At 38.0% G+C, this 20,408-nt stretch overlaps 1 long non-coding RNA gene across 1 annotated transcript; it reads left to right on the top strand.

The window, feature by feature from the left end:
* The first annotated feature begins 721 nt into the window (after positions 1-721).
* Positions 722-19,283, top strand: LOC123948085. Its single transcript, XR_006819923.1, has 3 exons — positions 722-734; positions 4,478-4,484; positions 19,171-19,283. It is a non-coding gene; the product is annotated as an uncharacterized LOC123948085 (long non-coding RNA).
* Positions 19,284-20,408: the final 1,125 nt, after the last annotated feature.

Genomic DNA, 20,408 nt, shown 5'->3' with positions numbered 1-20,408 from the left:
GATTAGAGAGTCTGAAAGATTAGCTACAAATTGAACCCTAAAGCCTTAAATCACAAGGTGCTAGACTTGTGTGATATCCTTTCTTCTTTATGATCATATTATTTCCTACCATTAGTTGTGGCTTCCTAGAGAGGTCTGGAGTATTTCAGGACTCCCACATCTGATATATAATTTAAAACTAATAAGACCACTGTGGTTCCATTTATTCCTGCTGTGTTTTTTCTTGCTGGATTTGAATTACTCTTTCAATCCATTGAAGGAAAATGATCTAAATACTTTAATTTTTAGAGTGAAAAAAAAAGTACAAATTGTGATCTAATCCTCTTATTCAAAAGGGAGAGAACCTGAGATCTGCATATGTGAAGTGCGCTTCTGTCCACCAGTATGAGGTTAGTTAGTGGCACAACTGGGAGAGGTTGTAAGAAGTTTCTGATTCAGTCACAATGAATTATTGTTTGGTCTGTCAGAGTAGAGAGAATATGTCCTATCTTCTAGAATGTTAACAGTTCCTAATCATATTATGAAGTACCCTTATCCTAGGTGCTAATGAAGATAACAGGCCAAGCACCCCAGGGTGGGGTCAGGTAACGTTCTGTGGCCTCTGTCTACCCCTCACCTCCTTGGGTGTCGTTCTCCCCTCAGCCATCCCAACTCCTTCCTTATCCCTTTTATCCCTTTGCCTTTCAATATTCTTCTTCATAGAAATTATCATTATCTGAAGATTTTTTTAATTTGTTAGTTTTTTCTATACTGTCCTTCTCTCTCTTATTAGAACATAAGTTCCATTAAGAGGGACTTCGCCTCTTCACCTCTGTATCTTTGTATCTCCAGCACTCGGAACAGTGCCCACCATGTTCCAGACCCAAATAGGCATGTGTTAAATAGCCATGAATTAAACGGAACTGGTCACTTTTATAAATAGATAAAGGTTTTGAGATTTTTTGTAATTTATTTTCTGGCAAAGGATGATGATTTTGTGGGGCACCTGAATGGCTCAGTGAGTTAAGTCCCTGCCTTCAGCTCAGGTCCCAATCCCAGGGTCCTGGGATTGAGGTCCGCAATCAGGCCCCTTGCTCAGTGGGGCGTCTGCTTCTCCCTCTGCCTCTGCTGCTCCCCCCTGTTCGCGCTCTCTCTCAAATAAATAGATAAAATCTTAAAAAAAATCATCCTCACAAAATTGGTTACAGGGAGACACTATGCAGTGTCTGTCTGTGTAAATGCATGTGCATGAATCAGAAATCCACCCATGTGCTTCCTCCTGGCTGACCAAATGATATTTTCAGAGTCCTGTGACATGCTGTTAGTTTGGTATCATGTATTTCGAGTCTTTCTGTAAATGTGATAGACGATGAAGCTATTAGATACACAAATAGTGCTTGATAATTTCAAACAGGAGTAAACAAAAATTCACCTTATTAAAGCATTCTATTATTCGCAGGGTTTCCACAGTGCGGAGATGTCAAATGCTGATTAGCTCTAGTGTTTGGTTGTCACAGCCGTGGTAATTTCACTGCTCATGTGCGAGCAGCAGGCTGTACAATCTTTCTGTCAACTGTTTTTGCAATTAGTGATAAATTGGATTATTTTTTGGTTGGAATTAATTTGTTCCCTAGTCTGTTCCAACTGGACATGTTTATAAAACATGTGGCATCAATTATGTATTAAAAAGAGATTACTTTGCCCTGCAAACTTAGCCCTGAAATATCCCTTCAAAAATTGAGGTACCGATCAAAACCTCAATATTGAACATAAATTATGACTGGAATTGACCGACTAGTACCAGGAATTTCTCTTCAACAAGCATCCTGACAATCCACTGATGTTGACAGATCTTAAAAATAAGGTTTTCCAGATGATCTTTTCTAAATGCAAAATTTCCTAAAATAGGCTGCATCTTGGTATACATTAGTAGCTTATAGAACATTTAACCTGATCGAAAGCTTCATGCTGTACAAATCCTCAGATGACTGTGGGAAGGGCTGTCACTGAGCTTAGAAGTAGAAACATCAATACTACAATATTAGTTTGCTAGAGCTTCCAAAATAAAGTATTCAAACTGGGTGGCTTAAAAACCAGAAATACTGTCTCATGGTTCTGAGGGCTAGAAGTCCAAAATCAAGGTTTATTGGCAGGACTGGCTATTTTTGAGGGCTTTGATGGAAAAATGTGTTCTGGCCTCTCTGTCTGGCTTGTCGATGGCCATCTTTTCTCTATGCCTGTCTACATTGTTTCTATGTGGTCTTCCTCCAAAGTTCTCCTTTTTTAAGGAAATCAATCCTCATGGATTAGGTGCCTACCCAATCCAGTATGACCTGCTCTTAACTAATTCTATCTGTAATAATTCTATTTCCAAATAAAGTCATATACCCAGGTCCTGGGGGTTGAGGATTCAATTTATGAATGAGGGGGATATAATTTAACTCATAACAACTATAAATAATTATCTCCTAATGTTTAATATTATATTTAATCCTTTATGAGGTAGCTAATATTATTCCCATTCTGCAGATGAGGCTAAAAGAGTAAAATTGCCAGACTTTGTTTCCTGCTGAGGGCAGAGTTACTTCCAACTCCAAACTCATGCTGGCTTTCCCTTATACCACTGGATGCTTTGACTGAACTTCACCTGCATCACCTTTGTGACCAGGGTCCATTCTTGAACAGCTAAAATACAATCTAAAAACAAAGTGATGACTCCATGATGTACTGAATTACTGACTTTCAGAATTGTTAGTTACCCGTTCCTGTGTCACTAATTCAAAGTCTTGTGGCTTAAAACCACACCGGTCTTACTATATCTGGTGACAGGAAAGGCTCTCAGACGGCTGGTTAGTGGATGGTGACATCCGCTGGGTTCACTTACTGTATTTAGCTGACAGTTGGTCGGGGCTGGCGGGTCCACGAAGCCCTCCTGTGCATGTCTAGAATCTGAGTGGGAACAACTGCAAGGATGAGCTCAGACCTTTGTCTTCCGGTCTCCACAGTTCTGTTTAGTTTAGCAGGGTGGTTGGACTTCTTCCATGATGGCTCAGGCTCCCAGAGCGGGTCTTCCAAGAGACTGAAACCAAGGTACAGGACTTCTGCCCCGGTCTCGGAAGTCATGTGGTTTGGTTTGGGCCACATTTAATTTGTCAAAAGTGGCCAGCTCGGGATTAAGGGAGAGAGGGTGTAGATAGTGTACTTGGGAGCCATGTTTGAAGCCCTGCTACTAAAAAGCTAGAAGCATCTTAAAAACCACCTCATTCTGTTTTCAGTCTTGTTAGATACCAGTACATGTAAGTTTTGAACATTTGTATAATATCACAAATATCACTACATTACAGTAAAATAATAATTATGTGTTAATGAATTCAGTGATATTTTACTTGATCTTAGATTCTAGTGTATATAATGACAGAAATAAGAAATAAGGGTGTGCCCTACATTCACTTATATTTATCTTAATAAATTAAACTGATCTTAACTACTTAATTGAGCCTTAAGGAACCCAACTGTTAGAATGGCAGCCTTGTTCTGAGCACATAGAAGGAAAAACAATGAATTATTTCAATTCTTAAATATTGTATTTCAAATATATGAAGTCCTAACAGATGATATGACTTATCCAAGATCATCTCTGGTCTAGAGAATAGACCTCCTCCTAATGCCTAGATTGATTCCTAATCAAACCATGCTCCTCTCTCTTCTACTCTACTAGTAAATTTTGCAGCAACACAACACAATATAGCGCTTAAGTATAGACTCGGGAGCCCAAGTATTTAGGTTCATAATTGTGGTTATGATTACGGGATAGTTACCTTGTCTTTCTGGGCCTCAGTTTCTTCATTATTATATAGGGTTAATATTAGTAACTTTTTAATGGGGATGTGAAAATAAAGTACATAGAAAGAACTTAAAGTGATGCCTAGGATATAGTAAGTGCTATATAAATATTTACTGTCATTGTTATACCCACAAAAATATATAAATAACTATTAAGATACTTTAATAGAAAACATCTCTCTTTCTCCTTTATTTGATCTTAGAAAAAGCTCACCATTTGAAATTACTTAATAATGTTAATTATACAGCTTCAGTGTGATATGTAATATATATGTAATATATATAATACATTAATATATAAATATATACTATATATGTAATGATACATAGTAATATAACATGTTACATTATATATATTACATAATATATAATACACAATATAATACATAATAATACATAATTATTACTAATATTATGTATTATAATTATACTAATATATTATACTAATATTATGTATTAATATATGTATTATATATGTATTAATAATATTGTGTGTTTATATATTCTATATTCTATATTATTAATATATGTTATATTATTATGTATTATTATTTGTTCAAAATACCTTAGATAAAATATTATGTAATATATATATATCATTCGTTCAAAATACCTTAGATAAAATCTCTAACCTATACGTGGACTTTTTTAAAAGATTTATTGTTTGAGTGAGAAAGAGACAGGGAGTGCAAGTTTGGGGAGGGTCAGAAGGAGAGAATCTTCAAGCAGACTTCCTTTTGTGCATGGAGACTGATGCACGGCCTGATCCCAGGACCCTGAAATCATGACCTGAGTCAAAATCAAGAGCTGAACGCTTCACCGACTCAGCCACCCAGGTGCCCCATATGTGGACTTTTAATTCTAAAACAAGTTTTAAAAAATTCTATGCAAACTTTTCCTGAATTCTTACTTTATAGATAAGGAAAGTGAGGCCCAAACAGGGTGGGTAATTTATCCAAGTCTACACTGTGTACAAGTGAGAAATAGTATCCATTTCTCTTAATAAATCAGTGACATTTTATCCCTAAATATATTTCAAAATCAAGATTAAGCCATAACTTCCTCAATTTGCATTAAGTGGAAACTTGCACACCAAAGTGTATTCCTTGAATTTTATGGTTATACTGAAATGCATAATATCTCGAGTAGCTGGTAAAACTTGTGTTCCAGTAGGACAGTCAGCAAGTGAAAAGGCACTGTATTGAGACACGCCTGCCAAAGCAAGGTTCAGTATATGATGATTCTGCCTGTGTCCTCTGCCAAACTAGCATCTAACACATGTGCTGACCGAGAGTGCTGACTGGTACAGTGTTGCTAGAAAGATGTAGCATGAGAGTTTTCTCTTTCGCAAGCCCATGCTGTGGAAATGAGAATTATTGAACTTTAAAAGCCAATTGTTGAGTGAAATCATTGCTGAGAAACCAGAGCTGTTGGAAGAGCAGCAGTTCGTTAAGACAAACATGTTGCAGACTGAGAAGGCTTGTGTGCAGTGGGGGAGGATTCACGCAGCCAGAGAGGGAAATCTGTGCTCTAGAACCACTTTATGCCTCTCAAGGAAATGGGAATCCCAGTGTTCAACAAGGAAGACATAACCATTAACCATCTCCCACTGTGTATGTCGCCCAAGTGGGCCAGCTCCTCCCTTGAGCTGTTTGTAGAAAGGCTCCATCTGCAAGGATTCAGCATCTTTACATCTGCGTCCACTCTAGAAAATAAACAGGTCTATATATGAAGAAATAGTTTGTGTTTAATGCCTTTCAGGGTCTTCGCATTGGCCCTGCCTGATTTCCATCTTAACAGCCTCTCCGGTCTTACCTTTACCCCATCTCTTTCTCTTCAACTATATCTGCTTAAGCCACACTGGGCTCTTATTTCTTCAAATATCCCATGTTCTTCTCATTCTCCAGTGTTCACACATCCTAGGCTTTTTTTCTAGAATGCTCTTTCTATCTAGTGTTCATTAAATTAATTCTCATGCATTCTTTAGGGCTGAGCCTGCTTCTTTAGGAGGCTTTCCCTACATTCCAAAATTAGGTAAATACCCCATGTCCCATGTTCTTATATCCCTTTATGCTCCTGCAGTGACTTGGTGAGTTTGTATCTTTTACCCTCTTAGCTGCACGGGAGCATGAACTACACCTCTTATGTTCAGTGCCATGTCCAGCCCACTGTATGCAGACATTATAGTCATTAGGCTGCCAAAAAAATTTTTTGTAGTTAAAAAAGAATCTACTGAAATCTATCATAATTTATGTAAAATTGAATGAAATCAAATAGTTGCCTTAAAAATGACCTAAATTTTTTTAAGATCAAAACCCATGTGATTTGCTCAGTATATGTTCATTCATTCATTCCTTATTCATTCAGTGCATATTCAGTACTTTGCATGTCTGTCACAGTAGATGTGCAAGAAGTAAAGGCTGAATGACAATGCTCAACTCAGAAATCTTACAGTGTTAAATAAATATGAATTATTATCCAACAGTAGATTCCTGTTAGTTAAAATACACACAACAATACGAAAGTAAACAAAAACCTTCTCTAATCCCATGACACGGGGTTAACCATAGACTACTGACAATATTTGTCTTTATGTCCTTCAAGTCATTTTTCTCGGAATAAGCATTTTTCCTCCTCCCTCCCACCTTCCTTTCTTCTCTTTCCTTTCTTCCTTCCTTCCTCTCTTTCTTTCTTAACTAAGATTATAGCATATATAGTTTTATAGTATTCTTTTTTTAATTTTTATTTTTTTAATTTTTCAGTCTTCCAGAATTCATTGTTGATGTAGCACACCCAGTGCTCCATGCAGTCTGTGCCCTCTCTAACACCCACCACCAGGCTCACCCAACCTCCTACCCCTCTCCCCTCCAAAACCCTCAGTTATTCTTTATCAATTCACATTCTATTATGAACACTCCTATTTCGTTAAGAAGACTTAATTATTGTGAAAATGTTTAGGTTAAATAATGGTATTTTGTTTACATTTCTTAAAAGAGTACCTTTTAGAGATAAAAACTGCTATAATGATGGATATGATGATATGATATCTTGGATTTGCTTAAAATATCAGTGAAGCAAGATTGGCCATAAATATATAATTTTTGATCCTGGGTAATGGGTACATTATACTGATGACATAATGATGTTTCATTATATTACTTTCTGTAGTTTTCTGTAGGTATGCAATTTTTCATTAAACAACTCTAAGAAGTCTTCATTTGAAAAAAGGATGAACAGGATAGAAGGTCCAGGTTCCAGTCCCTATAAACTATATGCCTATAAACTATGACCAGAGGCAAGCTGTTCAACTTCTCCTTGTCTCAGTGTCTATATCTCTAACATGAGAGAGGAAGAAGAATAACACCTTCCTTATGGGGATCAAATGAGGAGAAAAATCACTTAACACATTTCAAACATCTATCACAGAAGACAGAATAGTTCAACCCACTCTACGAAACCCCACTTCTTCCCCTGCTATCCTATGAAATAGGAACCAATTCCTTTTCTGTTATTCCATGGAAAACTGAAGCTAGGAAATTATTAAAATGTTGATTTTGGTTAAATATGAGGAGGATAGTTCTAATAATTATTGCTGTCCACTGGGGGGATGAAACCACCTCTAAAAAAAGGAGATCCCTTCCTACTTTGCCAGTGAGTGAATGGATCATTTCAAAAGGAGATTCCTACCTTGTGAAGCAGATGAGACTGGTTATTTCTGTTCTGAGGATTATATTAATCTAATGCTTCCTGATGGGAGGTATTTTTTTAATCCCTTTTTCTCTGGATTTTGATCATTTGATGTATTGAACTATTTGAACAAAGTACATTAAAATAAACTAGAAACATGCTGTAATATGATTTTCTTTGAGCCACAGTTTGCAATAAGACAGGAGTCAGTCACCTGCTTTCATCATCCTGATTTACCACAAGGACCTCGTTCAAAGCCATGTGTTTTCTTATCGATTGACATCAGGGTCCCAGTGAGGTCTGTTGTTAACAAGCATATTAATTCATAGTTGTGCTATACAGTGATTGCCGCTAGCCTATCAAGTCCTTAATGTTGAAAAATATGCTGTATAAGATTATGAACAATTTTATCATTATGTCAGTATGATTTCTCAGTGTGATGCTCAACATATAATTTGGGTTTGAAATAAGAAATCTCTATCCTCATAAGAATAGCAGGTTACCACACATAAAACAATTGCTATAAGGTGGTAATTCTTACTGTGATATTTGTTATTTTATGGTATTTAAAGTTAATTCTTCACCATACAGCATGAAAAGAGTCAGGAGTAAACAGTAAGGGATAGAGTTTCTCAGTGTGTGATCCAGAGAAAACCACACCATCAACATCAGAATTATAGAGTACTAAATAAAATTTCAAACATCATGGTTTCCCCCCAAGACTATTAGACAAGAATATCTTGGAGAGACTAGGGACCTATATTTCTATAAACATCCCTTACAAATATTACAAAACCAAAGCTTTGAAATTCAATGTAACAAAATTTAGCTGAGGACAATATATAAGAACGTAAGCTGTTTGGACCACGATTCATAGGGCCATGTTTCTAAGGCAATGCAAGTAACTAAAATGGTTGTATTCATGATTCTGAACTGAGTATACTATTTTGAAGGCATGTGCTTCTATGGCAGAAGCAAAGTAGACATTAGTCTGGGCAAGGGACAGTGCACCTGGAGGGGGCTTTCACCTGAGGACTGAGTCAATGTTAATATGCATGAGGATCATGGAGAGGCAGGCAAGGTGCACAGCAGAGCTCATGGCTTCTGGGAGCCACCAGACTTCAACTGGAATTTCAGTGTTGTTGAATATTTAGCATAAAGTTATTAAAAATGTTGGGGCACCTGGGTGGCTCAGTGGATTAAGCCTCTGCCTTTGGCTCAGGTCATGATCCCGGGGTCCTGGGATGGAGCCCCGCATCAGGCTCTCTGCTTAGCGGGGAGCCTGCTTCCCCCTCTCTCTCTGCCTGCCTCTCTGCCTGCTTGTGATCTCTCTCTCTCTCTTTGTCAAATATTTAAATAAAATCTTTTTTAAAAAATGCTGTATTAACACAATTACAGAATCCTAGATCTGTGAGAGACTGCGAGAGTCATCAAGCTCAACCCTTTATTGTTTTGAATCTGCTTCACATCCTCATTATATTAAAGTGTATCTGCTCACAAATTGAAGCCTTAACCCAACTCAGTTCAATGTCCATAGTTAAGTGTGTTTTATACAGTAAAAATACAGAGAGGGAGATGGGAGGGAAGAGGAGAGCGGGAGGGAGAGGGATGGGAACTAGGAAGGGAAGAGAGGAAGGCAGGCCTAAGTTTCTTTCAGTGTTGCTATCTATAAAATCCTTTCTTTGCTTTGTAAATGCATATAGAAAATGATGAATTTTATAGAAAACTGGGAGTCACATCTGGCAAGCTATTTCTGATTTACAGAGCTAGGAATAGCTGCAAACACACTTCCTCTTACAGACTTGTATAATCAATCATTTGTTGCTTTCCCTTGCACATCAGCATTAGTTTTACATTACTAAGCTTTTTTCCCCCATTTTCCAGCATTAAAGGAGGTCACAAAGAAATTCAGTTCAGTTTTCAATTCAGTAAAATTAAGAATATATATATTGAACAGTACTTCTCTGCTCTCCCTCTTCTAGGTAGCCACAAAGCCAAAGCCTTAGCTGCCGCAAGCTTCTAGTTCTCCTTGGAGTCTCCCTCCCCCCCCCCCCAGCAAAATAAGAAAAGGAGAATAACAGAATAGACTGCTATAGAATTTGGGCTGAAAGAAAATTGTTTAAGAGCTGAGAGTTGGGGGCGACTGCTCAGTATTCGTAGGAAGATCCAGAGGAGGCTTCACGACAGAGACAGACACATGAGCAGATTAAAGAATTGATAGATGCTGAATAATTCTTCACCATTTCTTCTATGGCAAAAAAAGTTTGAAAGTTGAGTGAACATAACTGTGCTGGAAACATTGACGGGGTATTTTGTCATTTAGAGAAGCCTTTGAACAGCAGGTTTTCGTATGTCCCAGCTCCCCAGCAGGAATCTCAACCCTTTGAGCAGAAGGACTAGGAAGGCAAATTTGACGGCGGAAAGATTACAGCATTTCGAGTCCGCAGACCTTCATTCTCAGTCCTGCATTTGCAGTAGCCAACAATATTATGTGAAAATTTTACTTGCATTCTTTGAGATTTGGTTTCTTTATAACATTGGGAATAAGGGACCCTTTCTGGGAAAGCAGTCATAAAGAGCTCTTCAAGATCAATACAGTTTACAACAAATAATAAGCATTAAAAAAATATGTTCTTTCTTAGAGCTAAGTGTACTCTGCACATAACAAGAGCTGAGTATGTGTGACATGGTTGATGGGCGGATGATACTGTGGGTATATTTTTGCCAACATGTTAGGTACTTGAAAATCATGAAAATGGATAACATTATGCAAAGGGAAAATGTAGAGAGAAAATTAGATGAAGGATAGATGGTATCATCACATTTATACAGTGGAAGGAGAAGAGAATCTCACCAAGAAAACAGACAATAAGTGGTTGGAAGTATAGAGCCATATGCCCCAAAGGGCATAGGAATATTGAAAGCAAATAAATACAAAATACCTGAGTATGTAGAGTCATCCACAGAGTCTAATTTTAGAGAAACCTGAAATTACAAATAGTGAACAATTTCCATTGGTTGGGACCATTGTCAAACTTCCTAAGAGTAGCTTCATGGGCCTGGCTGGCGGGAGTTGTCAAACCCAGCAGGCTGAGCAAAGAGAGATGGCGAGTTCCACTGATTTTTAGGATTCTGACCAGCAGTAGAAGAGAGAAGGTAATTAAGGGACGCTGTGTGAGAGGTGGAAGTAGAGGCAGGAGGCTGACACACAGGTATGGCACCAGAACAGGTCATCACGGATGGAGCGGAGAATGTTTAGAGGGAATGACAGGGACAGTCAATGGGGATCTTTACAATCTGCTCTAAGTTCCGTGGTAGGAAGTGCATATGATCTTCACCACCAGTCCCAGGAAATAGCAGAATTTTCTTGGGTGAATCACAGGGGGAGGGCATAGGAAGAAGAACAGGGGGAAGAGAGGGACTTAGCATGCTTTCTTTGCTGGAATATGTATCAGCAAAAGGAATGTGATATACACAGAGATTATGTATAAATATAAACGCTGTTAAAATTGTTTAAGGCCTGCATAGTGTCCACAGCAAAAAGCAAGAAACAAGGAGAAAGAGAGGTATTTATGTTTAAATGAAAACTAATTTTTTTAAATGTTCCAATATATTTTTTTTTCTTTGTACTCAACTCGGGCAATGAAACAAACAACACTGTCATCCAGGGAAGCACTATTACAGCATTGCTTTGGGGAAAATAAAAGTTTGGGCCCAGTGCCCACCCAGTGATATATTATCTAAGAGAAATTAGAAGAGGCATGAAATAAAAGAGAGAGTTTTATCGTTTGAGTTCTGAAACAACACACACACACACACACACACACACCCCACTAGAATAAAACAAGGAGGGAAGAAACCAGGGTAAAATGAACATCACATTTGTAACATCCATCATGCAAACTGCAAAACGAAACTTCTGACCATTCATTTTCATTAAAGGCCCAACTTCCTTTTTAGCAGCAACTTTGACTCAGGACCTCAGGCAGGATTCCACTTGGCTTATTACAGCTGGCTTCCCCATTCACTAACTTTTATTCAAATTTCTTCACTTCCTGACATACCATGTTTTGCATTATGTTGATGTTCACTTGGAAATAGTTGTTTTCCTAGATTCTAATGATGTCTGTGCCAGCAGCTGTAAGCTTACTGAGAATACAGCAAATGTGTATGCACAGTACAAAATTCTTCCAATTAGGATTGCTGCTTAATTGGCAAGATTGCTGTCAAGTAGCATGACCACTACGTTACACTGGAATCTGAATTTCAGTAAATGGAGATATTTAGAAGCTTATTAGAGAATTTGTTTGGGAGCTGAAAGAGAAAATAGTTGATGTGTTGGAGGGAAGCGAACCCGACAGGATTTTAACATTATTTCCTTCAACAAACTTGAGCAATGTCGCAAACTAGTTAAATGTGTCAGTTGAGAATTCTAGCTATGCATCTTGGCAAGCTGTGTGATCTTAGACAAGGTTCTTTGGCCACCTAAGCCTTGGTTTTTCTATATGTAAAATGGGGATAAAGTATCTGCCTCCTAGGGTTGTGAAATGGTAAATGTCCATCCCTCAGCCTCGTGACTGCGAGATAGTAATTTCTCAGGAAATTGTATCTACTGTTATTATCCAGGGAAGGATAAGTAGGATGTTCCAGATTTCCTAGTTCAACACTATACATTATAGACTCAATAAATGCTATTAAATTTTTAAATTCTTCTCTGTTAAAATTTATTTCATTAGAGTTGAATCCTGGCTTGGAATAAAATAGACATTTTTGAACTTAAGTGCACGTATTTTGTGCCTGGTTTCAGAATTCCACCATTCCATCAGCAGTGGTTCTCTCTCCCTCCGTACTGACTCCTTTGTGGGAAATTTGTAGATGTGATGGAGGTCAGTTTTAGAAGCAGGAGTATCCACAACATTTCCTCATATAATGGAATAAGAAACAATTTCTCTCATTAATTACGATGAAGGGCCATCTGTTGCAAAGCAGTCATTGTCCAATTTTACTTAAGTAGTCTAATCAAGCTCTCGGTGCCTGCATTGGAACTCCTTCCCTCTCCAGGAGTTTAGACGTTACAATGACTCGCTGATCCTCACACAGACAATAGGTCAGACGTGATGGCAATTCCAGTCATCCTCTAACAGGACGTGATGTTTGTTTCATCCAACTACCCATACGTGGGGACCATGTTACCCCTGGGAATTTCTAGTAAGTACTCTCCCAATGCCTAGACATTTATCCTCTTGCCTAGCCTCAACAGTCGTGTCCAGACTCTATAAGTGTGATTCTCAGTAGCCCCACAACCACACACACATAACACCACTACCACAAATTGCTACCACTCGCACTGTGGGAAGAGAAGAAGTACAGAAATTGAAGTGGCCTAAAATGAAGGTTCTCATTTGCTTATGTGGATGGTGGGATATCATTATTATTATCATTATCATTTGCTGATACAGACTCCAAGCCATTCAGAAAGACCAAACCCCACAAGTAGATGCAAAACTTGGCAGGAAACCTGTCATGTCTCATGAACCTAGGGTCATTCCCTTCATCAGAATTGGTGCTGACATCCAAAGAAGTCAGGAAGACTAAGAAGCCACTTTCTGTGTGCACCCACTTGGTGCCTCATTCTAATATAAGGAAGAAGAGATGTTTATCACATGACTTAGGTCCAAGATTTCCTTCTCCCATAACTTTTTTTTGTCCTATCTTACCTTAAACTGTGAAGACATTAAATGACGATTTAAAAACTATATTAATTAAGGTAAAAGAGCTACTAAATAGATCCCAAGTCAAATGGTAGGTGTTGCTGAATGGGAGGATTATCTGAGGGATTGCTGTGCTCCTTTTCTCCATCAACCAGAGTATTTCCCAAGACTCTGCTGAGCTTCAAGAATTCAAAAGTGGCACGTTTTGCATGGAGCACTGGGTGTTGTGCAAAAAGAATGAATACTGTTACGCTGAAAAAATTAATAAAAGGGGGAAAAAAAAAAAAAAAAAAAAAAAAAAAGAATTCAAAAGTGTTTATCCTCTCTATGAAACTCAATATCACAAAAGGCTGGAAGAAAAAAGATTGAGTAGAAGACATGTATTAGGTTTAGATCCGAAAAGTACTACATGTATTGGTTAAGTTTACAGGATTGATATATAGATACAATGGTATCATGTGAGATACCATCTTCTACCAGTTGGAATGACTAGAATAAAAAAGACAAGAAATAGTACCTGTTGGGGAGGAAGTGAAGAAAAAGGAATTATCATACTCTGTTGGTGGGAATGTCAACTGGTACAGCCACTGTGGAAAACAGTATGGAGGTTCCTCAAAAAGTTAAAAATAGAACTATTATCCCGCTACTGGGTCTTTGCCCAAAGAAAACAAAAACACTAATTTGAAAATGTAAATGAACCCCTATGTTTATGTAGCATTATTTACAACAGTCAAGATGTGGAAGCTGCCCAAGTGTTCATGATTGATGAATGGATAAAGATGTGGTATATTTATAAAAGAGTATTACTCATCCATAATAAAGGATGAGATCTTGGCCTTTGCAACAATATGAGTGGACCTAGAGAGTGTTATGCTAAAAGAAATAATTCAAAGAAAGACACCATATGATTTCACTTATATGTGGAATCTAAAAACAAAAACAAAAAGCAAAAAAAAATTCAAAACATAAATTTTCATGTTGGCTTTAAGTACTATTATTTCTTCAAGTCTTCAAGTGCCAAGTGACACTCTTCATGAGCTAGCTTGGAAACCATTGTGTAGGTTAGTCAGCACTAACCTGGAATCTTCCTGCAACATTCCCACAATTGTCGTTGAGAACATTGTGAACAATGTGTGTAAAATTCAGTCCTTCAGAGAGTGCTCTAGAATAGCATGAATACTCGAACATAGCTCTGTGCTTATTATGTGTGACAGATGGTCTTTTGGGATCTGTTATCCTAAAGGAAGTTTTAATGATTTATATTGTTTCTTAATGTTAAAATATAAAATCTTACTTCACCTGATATCATAGAAACAATAAACTCATTTTTTAAACAAAATTAATTAAGACTTTTTGCCAAAGAAATTTCTTCCTTTTAAGTAATCAACATTGTAGAACCTACTGGTTCACTGTCTTGGTTACCTATCGCAAATCCATGTTTTCCCTCAGCTTGCTAAAATTGCCCAGGTTTTTTCAGTGATCCACCCTCTCTTCCATGAATAAGGATTCCATTTAAAAAATAGGCAGTGAGTGGATCATGAGCCTAAGACAATCATGTTGACCCCACTGCACTTTGCAATAAATGATGTAGGGTTGGGTATATGATTCGAACCAATGAGAAAGACAACGCTGATAGAGTACTGAAAGGAACCCCTCACTCTTTTTTGTTTTTAAAGATAGACAGATAGATTTATTTATTTCTTTATATTTTAGATGAGCACACAGTGGGGAGAGGCAGAGAGAGAGACAATCTTAAGCAGACTCCATGCTCAGCATGGAGCCCAATGCAGGGCTTGATCTCATGACCCTGAGATCACTACCCTGAGATCATGACCTGAGCTGAAACTAAAAGTCAGATGCTTAACCAACTGCACCACCCAGGAGCCCCATCCCTCACTCTTAATAAAGAGATAGAGTAAGAGACAACCCTTCTTTGTACTTTGGGGCTTGTTCTATTTAGATGTGAGGTCTGAAAGTGCAGGAATCAGTTAAGGGTAGAGCCATCTCCTAGAGATGTAGGACCTGGGGCCTGATCAACCTTCACGTATTTTCTTATACCAATTCTTAAACCAGCTCCAGATGAGCCTTTATTAATACTTTAAAAATCTAATTCTTTGGCCTTTATAATTCATTGGAAAGGCTATCTAGATTGCAAACACTCAGGAGATTACATTTAGGTTAGCTGCAGCCGAAAACAAATTGGATGATGGAAATGAACATTCACTATATAATTAGGAACTCAGAGCACACTTGGCAAATTCAGAAAAGCTGACACTTCTTAGTGATTATGTTGCTTTGGTTTCAAGTTAAAAGTTAAGACTTTCCAGAGCTACCTGTGTATATTGTGGCATGGAGAGGGTAATAAATACTTTAGTTCTTTTTTTCCCCCAAGATATTCTTTTCTTTATTTATTTGAGAGAGAGTTTGATGGGGGGCACTAAGGGAGAGGGAAAAGCAGACTCCCCGTTGACCAGGGACCCCAACACGGGCCTCAATTACAGGACCCGGAGACCATGACCTGAGCTGAAGGCAAACTGAGCCACCCAAGTGCCCTGAAATTCTTTATTTCTCTTCACTAACCAGGGTTCCTTATGGCCCACCTCTAGTTCAATAGAGTGTATTTGAGATTAAATAAGATAAGATTTAGCGTTGTGAATTTGGATAATATGTTTCAAATATTCAAGAACTAATGGTCTAACTGGAAAACACATGAACTATTCATTTAACACAGTAAGAAACGCAGTGCTTGCAGATAGTAATCACTTGGGACATCCACGACTATAAACCCTGTTGGGAGACAGGGGTCTGGAGGAGAAATGCAGAATTCTGTGATGGTGTCATGGCATGGCTGGGCATGAAGCGATGAGACAATGGGACATGGAGAACTGACTAGTATTTATACTGTGTCATACAGAGGTGGAAGCAGAATACTGTGACAGAAAGTATCTCATGGTGCCGGAGTGCTTCTTGTCAGTCTCTGCAAATTGAATCAATATTCTCCAAGTCACACAGACTGGAGTCGCTTTTCTCCCTGCGTGTGTCCCACAGTCAGGTTACCAGGTTGTGCCTCTTCTTCCGCTGTGCTGTGTTTCATCCTCCCTTTCTTTCACCTGCAGAAAATGTTTCCACTGCAGAAAGCTTCCAACTAGACTTGCTGTCTCTGGTCTGTATGGCTTTTCTGTCCTTCTGGTAATCCGCACAATAATGTTTTTTCAAGGATTTTATTTATTTGTTTGTTTGAGAGAGATTGTGGGTGAGCAGGTGGGGTGGGGATAGGAGCAGAGGGGGAGGCAGAGGGAAGGGGGAAAGAATCTCACACAGACTGGGCACTGGGCACTGGGTACGGAGCCCTAGGTGGGGTTGATCTCGTGACCCTGAGATCACGACCTGAGCCAGAAAAAGGAGTCTGACACTTAACTAACTGAGCCACCCAGGTGCCCTATGCAATCATGCAAAAAAAAAAAATCATGCAAAAGGATCTCAGATCCTTTTGTTCCTTCTCAAAATGTCCTGTGAGTCCTGTGGGAAAGAATATAGAGGTGAAAAGCCTTCTGTTGAAGTCCTCACAGTCTGGGAGGAAGTTACAGAAGAACACAAACATAAGTACAAAAAGTTATGGAGAGGTTAATGACAGAAGTTTTCTCCATGTAGAAAGTAGCTTTGTGATTGACCAATATAAACTTTGTCTAGAGAAAACTATTTGTTAATCCTCTCTACCCAAACAAAGAAGAGAGTTTATCACCACACCTATCCATAGGACATTTCTCCTGCCTGGAAAATCCCCTCCACCCAGTTCATTCATTAATATTCAGATAGTTTCTAGCTTTACTTATAGCTTATACTCATTTTATAAGCACTTAAAATGTTCTTAAAATGGACTCAGAAAGCCTCTTCCTAGCTATCCCTGTACTAGAGAGCATTGCCCTTTAAAGAGCAGCGTGTTCTTTTTATAAACATTTTGAATTATCAGCTGTGGCCTTGTTTACATGGAATCAAAAACCAAAATTACTTCTCTTCAGTTTAAGTTGAATCTTACAAAGCACCATTAAATAATTTTCCTTGTATATAACAATAATATCAGTATTTGAAAATATTATGACTTCCCTATATTTTCTCTCTTCTAGGCCAGCTGTCAATAACAGATTTATTTTTTACTCAAATGGCATTCTTTCTAGACTCTTCACCATTTTACTGTTATGGTAGGAATTCATTATGCAATCATCAACATTTTTTATATAATAAAAATTGTGTCCAAGACATCTGCTTTTGGCTATGGCAGATGAACTTGTATTGTCACAACTATTCCAAACATGATGAAAACCTAATAGTTTGCCACCTGTCTGAAAACTTCTGTGAGCTATGAAAGCACTGAACTTACGGGAAAAGATCAGAGAGAGAAAGGAAGTAGCACTCCTGAGCCTTAGCCAAGAAGCCATAAGCTGAGGGGGGCGAGGAGGGTGGGGGAAGGTTTTGAGGAAACTGGCAAGCCATATAGTACATCAGACAGCCACCTGGGGCTCATAGACCGGTCAGGAGACGTCCTGGCAATCCCCCATCTTCCAACCGGGACCCCTAACAGTCCACCCGCATTAGCAAATGCAACAACTCTCAGAAAAGCTGAAACGAATAATCTCAATCTAAGCATATATTCTAGTGATTGGACTCTTCCTTAATTGATTTCCAAGAAGAAAAAACAGAATTAAAAAAAATAATAATCCTTAAATAAAAATAATATCAGTGTGACTAAATTAACAGTAAAACTGACTCCAGGATAGGTTAAACCTAGATTTTCATACCTGACATCTGGCATTCTTTAAAAAAATCAAGCCCACCAGAAGACTAAATGATGGAAAACCAAGAGAAAAGAAAAGATAAAATAGAAACTAATACACATGAGATCAAAGATATTTCTTTACACAGAAATGGATTTTAAAATAATTTTGATCAATTTCTAAAGATGTATTACAACATGAAGGACTTAGGCAGAGAAATGGCATCTATAGAAAACAGTCAACTCAAAATTATAGCATTATAATTTTGAATAACTGAAATTAATACATTGTTAGGGGAATACAGGGCACAGAAGGAAAAAGACTAGTAAGTAGGAAAATAAAATAATAGAAAATATCAAGGCTGAAGGCTAGATGGGGGGAAGAGATAATTCAGAGAATAATGGAAAAAAATATGAATAAAATGAAAAGTCCTGATATGTGTGGAATTGGGAGTCCCAGGAGCAAAAGAAGGCAGATGGAATTAAAGCAATACTTGAAAGGATTATTAAGTTCTACAAATCCAAAGAATAAGTACAAAGAAAACCACACCAATACATCATGTTCAAAGAGAAAAGCAAAGAGAAAATTTTTTAAGTACATAGAGCAAAAGGATATGTTACCTTCAAAGGAGAAACAGTATGTAGGAAACATACTTCTCCGTAAAATTATGGAATCATTTGAATTGAATAGCATCTTTACAGAACTGGAAAAAAAAAAAACACCCCAAAACCCTTGCTAATCTACACTTCTCTGCCTAGTTAAGATAGTCTTCAAAATTGAAGTAAAAAATAGCAATGTTTTCTGACACGTGAAATTGATACATAAATGTTCTCAGCAACATTATTCACAATAGCAGAAAGAAGTGGAAACAGCCGAAATGTCCATTAACTGATGAATGGATCAACACACCATGACCTTACTAGGCAGTGGAATATTATTCAGTCAGACAAAACAATCAAATAATACAAAGAAATAATTTAAAATGACACATGTTGCATGTGGATGAACCTTAACATTCTGCTAAGTGGAAGAGGGCAGTCAGCAGACAGCATATTGTTTGACTCCACCTACATGAAATGTTAGGAATAGAGGGGAAAAACAGGTTATCACTTGTCTAGGTTTGGGCATAGGTGGGATTCTGGAGTGAAAGGCTTTTTTTTTTTTTTTTTTTTTTTTAGTAACATATATTATTTGTTTCAGGGGTACAGGTCTGTGATTCATTTATCTTACATAATTCACAACACTCACATAGCATATACACCCCCAGTGTCCATCACCCTGCCACCCCATCTCTGTGCACCCCTCCCGCACTCCAGCAACCCTCAGTTTGTTTCCTGAGACTGAGAGTCCTTAAGGTTTGTCTCCCTCTCTGGTTTCATCTTTTTATTTTTTATTTATTTTCTATTTTTTATTTATTTTTAATTTTTAAATTTTTTAATTTTTATTTATTTTTTATTTATTTTTATTTTTTCTTCCCTTCTCTTATCATCTGTCTTGTTTCTCAAATTCGTCACATCAGTGAGATCATATGATAATTGTCCCTTTCTGATTGACTTATTTCGCTTAGCCTAATTAATACCTTCTAGTTCCATCCATGTTGTTGCAAATGGTAAGATTTCTTTTTTTTTTTTTTTTTTGGTAGCCAAAATTTATGAGATTTATTTTTTTCCCATTTTATTTATTTTTTTCAGCATAACAGTATTCATTGTTTTTGCACAACACCCAGTGCTCCATGCAAAACGTGCCCTCCCTATTACCCACCACCTGTTCCCCCAACCTCCCACCCCGACCCTTCAAAACCCTCAGGTTGTTTTTCAGAGTCCATAGTCTCTTATGGTTCGCCTCCCCTCCCCAATGTCCATAGCCCCCTCACCCTCTCCCAATCCCACCTCCCCCCAGCAACCCCCAGTTTGTTTTGTGAGATTAAGAGTCATTTATGGTTTGTCTCCCTCCCAATCCCATCTTGTTTCATTTATTCTTCTCCTATCCCCCTAACCCGCCATGTTGCTTCTCCATGTCCTCATATCAGGGAGATCATATGATAGTTGTCTTTCTCCGATTGACTTATTTCACTAAGCATGATACGCTCTAGTTCCATCCACGTCGTCGCAAATGGCAAGATTTCATTTCTTTTGATGGCTGCATAGTATTCCATTGTGTATATATACCACCTCTTCTTTATCCATTCATCTGTTGATGGACATCTAGGTTCTTTCCATAGTTTGGCTATTGTGGACATTGCTGCTATGAACATTCGGGTACACGTGCCCCTTTGGATCACTACGTCTGTATCTTTAGGGTAAATACCCAGTAGTGCAATTGCTGGGTCATAGGGTAGTTCTATTTTCAACATTTTGAGGAACCTCCATGCTGTTTTCCAGAGTGGTTGCACCAGCTTGCATTCCCACCAAGAGTG

Source organism: Meles meles, chromosome 8 (assembly GCF_922984935.1).
Source record: "Meles meles chromosome 8, mMelMel3.1 paternal haplotype, whole genome shotgun sequence".
Lineage (NCBI taxonomy): Eukaryota > Metazoa > Chordata > Mammalia > Carnivora > Mustelidae > Meles > Meles meles.
This window is presented reverse-complemented; position numbering and strand designations above follow the sequence as displayed.